Source organism: Marmota marmota, unplaced genomic scaffold (genome assembly GCF_001458135.2).
Source record: "Marmota marmota marmota unplaced genomic scaffold, marMar, whole genome shotgun sequence".
Classification (NCBI taxonomy): Eukaryota; Metazoa; Chordata; class Mammalia; order Rodentia; family Sciuridae; genus Marmota; species Marmota marmota.
The window spans coordinates 57,059,853-57,064,848 of record NW_025999968.1 but is presented as its reverse complement, the minus strand read 5'-3'; the positions used below and the strand labels follow the sequence as shown (position 1 = coordinate 57,064,848).

Here is a 4,996-nt window from a genome sequence, read left to right as displayed (position 1 = left end):
AGACCCGGGGAGCCCACCCCACACTCGGGGTCGGGGGTTCTCACCGCTTTCCGGCGCGGCGCTTGCCTTTCTCCTGGGGGGCGCGCGGCCGCGGTCGTCCGCGCGTTTAAACTGTTCTTGGAAGGGCTCGCGTGCCCCCCTCGCCGGAAAATGCCCACGGAGGCCGCGGTGGGGGCGGGGAGGAGGCCGCCTCCGCGTTTCAGACATCTCAGGAATTCCGGACGCTGCGCCCGGATCCGGGTTGTCCCTGCGGCCGCCACCGTGCTCAGATCATGCCAGCACCCAGCCCCGGCCTTCCGAAATTACGGACGGAGCCGTCATAAAAACTTTTTTAAGCTGTGCACGCTCTCCGGTGCCTTTCCATCTCCTGCGAGCCCCTCCCCACCTTTCTGGGCGCCGCCAGCCTTCTCCATCGGAATGCCCCTTAAATTAATCCTCTGTGCTATTACCGTATCCTTGTCCAGCTCACTGCCTTGTTTCTGTCTTTCCTAACCCTCAGTGTCCAGATTTTTAATTTGCCCACTTGGCCTTAACAATCGAAACTATTATGGCTTTCTTTTTTTTAATCAGTCTGCCCCTTCTGCCTGGCTAAATATTGCTGGGTGTGCTCTCCGGGCATTAAAACCAAAGTTTGCTGTGCTGGCTACTTTGTAATTAGTAGAGAGCCACCAGCTAAAAATTGTATTTTGTACCTACTTAAAATAATGGCTGTTGATGAATAGCTATAAAGGGAGTGTGTATATACTCTTTTACACCGAAAGGCACTAATCTTTGGATTTCCTAGTTTGGTTTGGCTGTCTTTTATTTGTGTCCATATCAGTTTTGGGGTTTTTTTTTAACCTTCAGATGTTCACAAATACAAATGCAACAGATATAATTCTTATAAACTCTTAGGTGTTTAAAAGAACCAAAATACTTGTCTCTGTCTGGTGTTGTTCAAGATAGACGCTTGTTTTAAATGACTTTCCACAAAATTTCCTCCCTACACTAAGGCAACCATTCAAAATAGCGCAGGCCGGGAAAGAAATCAGACTGAACCTGGTTTAGACTTGATTCTTCATGATTTCAAAAAATTGCCATGATGGACAAAAGTACTTTCAGATTGCTGACATTTTCAAAATTGCCCTGCTAATGTAATTAAAGTCCACAATTTAATTGTTTTGGAGGAAGAGGAAGTGGCCCAGGGAGTCCCCATTCAGAGGAGAGGTTGCTACCTGTTTCTCCCAAGCTCTAACTTCCACCTATACAACCAGCTCCTTCCTCCCTCCTCTGGTTTCCCCTCTTTGAGCTCCCTGCCTCAGTGGTTCACTTCCGTCAGCCCTTATTAGCATTTGCAGCCCTTAACACTACATTAAATGTGAGTCAAATTTTTATTACCAGTAATGAAGGAAACTTGCTTAATCTTCTGGGCAGAATATGACATTCTCAGAAATTATCAGGGTGATGCAAAAGCTTGAGATTATGGAGATTCAGGAGTAGAAGACACTGCTGGTCTTCATATCTACAGAGTTGCACCTCTTTTCCCCCAGCATGGGATCCTCACCCAGAGTTGATCAGGGAACTATCATGTGCTGGTTGGAATGTGTTTAAATGGTTTCATATAGGCTTTACCTAAAAGTAACCTGTAAATTGTGGCCAGCACAACAACAGAATACATATAGAAATTTTGGAACAAATGCCAATTTAATGATTAAATCCTTGCTGTCATCAGATTCACCAAGATTTATCTGTTCACAGATGCTAACTTGGAAAAGCAAAAACCCAAATTGTATCCTTCTCCCAGGTCATTCTCCAGTGTCTCTACTCCTCTCAGCAGCATCACATTCCAATATACAGATGAGAAAACAAATCATGAATAGTTAAATGACATTCCCAAGGTCATACCACCAGGAAGCGGTAAAGACAAAATTTAAGTCCAAGTATAATGCAAAGCCCTTGTTCTTTCCACCATATCACTGATGATGATGAGAGATTTTATGGAAGTAAGATCTTTATAGAAGTAATTGAGTTAAAGTGCAGTCTCTACATGGGCCCTAATTCACAGTAACTAGTGTCTTTATAACAAGGAGAAATTTAGGCATAGAGGCACATGTACACGGGGAAGATCATGTGAAGACACAGGGACAAAATGGCCATCTACAAACCAAGGAACGTCTGAAGCTACTAGATGCCAACAGAGAGGCATGAAACATTCCTACTTACACCCACGAGAGAATACCAACCTTGCTTACACCTTGATCTTGGACTTATAACTTCCAAAATTCTGAGACAATTTCTACTGTTTAAGCCACACATCATTTTGGTATGTCATTAGGGTACCAAAGAAAACAGATTCACACCAAGACAATGATTTCATTTGATAGGTCCCCATCCCTCAAAACCACTCTTGGTGATAGACTGTGTTAAGCCCTAAAGCTTAGTGGTTGGAATCCCGCTGGGAGTTATAAACCATGTATTCCAAAGACAAACTAATACATGTATCTGTGCCCCTCACACCAGGTAAGAAGGTGAACAATTTACCATTAATCCCTGCATGGTGGTATGGCCAAGAATCAGATGCTACTGCCATTCTTATAGACTTCTGGTTTTTAAAGTAATTTATGTATATATAGCAGTTTAAAATGAAACAAAGTTAATTAAAATGAGAGGATTCTTATAGAAACTGACAGTGTTAGTATGCTATGAACACAGACGTTCATTCTCTACACCTGAGGTCCAAACGCACACACACAAAAGTAACATTACAGACAATTTTATAATATGGAAAAAAGTAAAGAGGTAAAGCTTACTCATAGATATTACCCAGGAAAACACCTTATTACAATTCTATATTAGTGTATGTCCTTCCAGGCTTCTCAGGGAGACATGAGTTTACTCACACACAACACAGGTGTGGTTTTTTTTTCTTTTTTTTACTTACAGTTATGCTATAAACACATTTCCATGTCAGTTGATTGGAATTTAGATAATTTTAACAGCTACTAGTTTTCTATCCATTGAATGAGACAATTCATTTAATCAATTCTCTATTTTCAAATGAAGTTTTCCATTTTTGTTGTTAGGACAAAGTGGTGTAAACATGCTCTGTATATATGTGTGTGTGTGTGTGTGTGTGTGTATTTGCACACCTGTCCAGTTATTTCCTGTGAATAAAGGCCTGTATCCTTTAAAAGCTTTTAATTTATATTGCCAAAATATTCCTCAGAAATGATTTTGCCAATTTTCATTCCTGAAAGTAGTATGTGAGAATAACTTTTTCCTTCATCTTACTGTACTCTCTTGTTTAATTAGCGTTTCTTTGACCATTCAGTTTCTTTTTAGGAGGTGCTGAGAATTGAGTTCAGAACCTCTTGAATGCTGAGCATATGCTCCACCGCCAAGATACACCTCCAGCCTCATTTAATGTCCTTAAAATGTGTTTATTGGGTATTTGTGTCTGCCTTGTGTATATCTGATGCCCACTTGGAGATGCAGGCAACAGTATCATCTTTTTATTGATTTTTTAAAAATTTTACTGCCAAAAAGAAAGAGGAAAAGTGGGGGAGCCATATGCTGTTAGATCAGCATACAGACACCAATGTCATGCATCCATCACCCCAGTCAAACTCCTCTGTGGCCAGCTCTATTCCAAGTCATTCTGGCCCAGACCTCTTCCCTGATCTCAGTCTCCCTACCTCTTTTTTTTTTTTTTTTTTTAGTTGTAAATGGACACAACATCTTTATTTACTTATTTTTATTGGTGCTGAGGATTGAACCCAGTGCCTCACACATACAAGGCAGGCACCCCAGCCCCAGCCCACCTCCCTACCTCTTAACCATACATCTGAACAAAGCACTCTGCCCACATCTCTCAGCATCTTGAGGTTGCTTATGAAGTCTTTTTATGCCAAGATATGGTCCATTTTTTTCAAATAAGGACAACGTTCATTACTTTCCTATCATGAAAGCATGTTCACTAACATTTCATAAATTATTATTAACATTTCTTTTCCTGTGATAGTAAGATAAAGCCTGAAGAGAAAATATAAAATTGTTAAGGTGTGTTTCACACCATTTCATAATATCTTGAAACTATATGTTGCAACATTTTGGCAAGCCTTGAAAAGAAGTTCACCTTTACATATATTGATTCATACATATATAATGGTTTCCTGAAAATTACCAGGTTGAGGGAAATGCCCTAATGAAATTATGAAAAACAAGTACATCAAATTGAAAATTAGGTAGGACACTCCTATTAAACATGGGCCTTGAAACCCTAGCCAGAGCAATTAGACAAAAGGCAGAAATTAAAGGGATACAAATAGGAAAAGAAGAGCTCAAACTATCCCTATTTGCTGACAACATGATTCTATATTGAGAAGACTCAACTCTATCAGAAAGCTTCTAGAATTCATAAACAAATTCAGCAAAATATTAAGGTATAAAATAAACACCAGTAAATCAATTGCATTCCTATGACATAGCTGAAAGACAAATCAGGAAAACTATCCCTTTTACAATAGCCTCAAAAAAAAATATTTGGGAATCAATCTAACAAAAGAGGAAAAGACCTCTATATAAAAACTACATAACTCTAATGAAAGAAATTGGGGAAGACTCAGAAAATGGAAATATCTCCCATGTTCTTGGAAGGCAGAATTAATATTGTCAAAATGTCCATATTACCAAAAGCACTATATAGATTTAATGCATTTCCTATTAAAATTCTAAAGGCATTCTTTGTAGAAAGAGAAAAAGCAATCATGAAATTCATTTGGAAAAATAAGAGGCCCAGAATAGTCAAAGCAATCCTTAGTAAGAAAAGTTATGCAGAAGGAATCACAATACCACACCGTAAATTATATGACAAAGTTATTGTAACAAAAACAGCATGGTATTGGCACCAAAACAGACATGAAGAGCAATGGAACAGAACAGAAGACAAATACTTTATGTCATACTTAGACAAAGAGCCATTGGAGAAAAGATAGCCTCTTCAACAAATAGTGAAAGG

General features: G+C 39.4%; 1 protein-coding gene across 1 annotated transcript in view; it reads right to left on the bottom strand.

Moving 5' to 3' along the window:
- Window positions 1-466, bottom strand: part of Dyrk1a (dual specificity tyrosine phosphorylation regulated kinase 1A) — a 132,921-nt gene extending 132,455 nt beyond the window's left edge. The window contains exon 1 of the mRNA XM_048803675.1: window positions 45-466. The gene's annotated coding sequence lies outside the window, so the exon portion shown is untranslated. The remainder of the gene's footprint in view (window positions 1-44) is intronic.
- Between the last annotated feature and the right edge of the window lie 4,530 nt (window positions 467-4,996).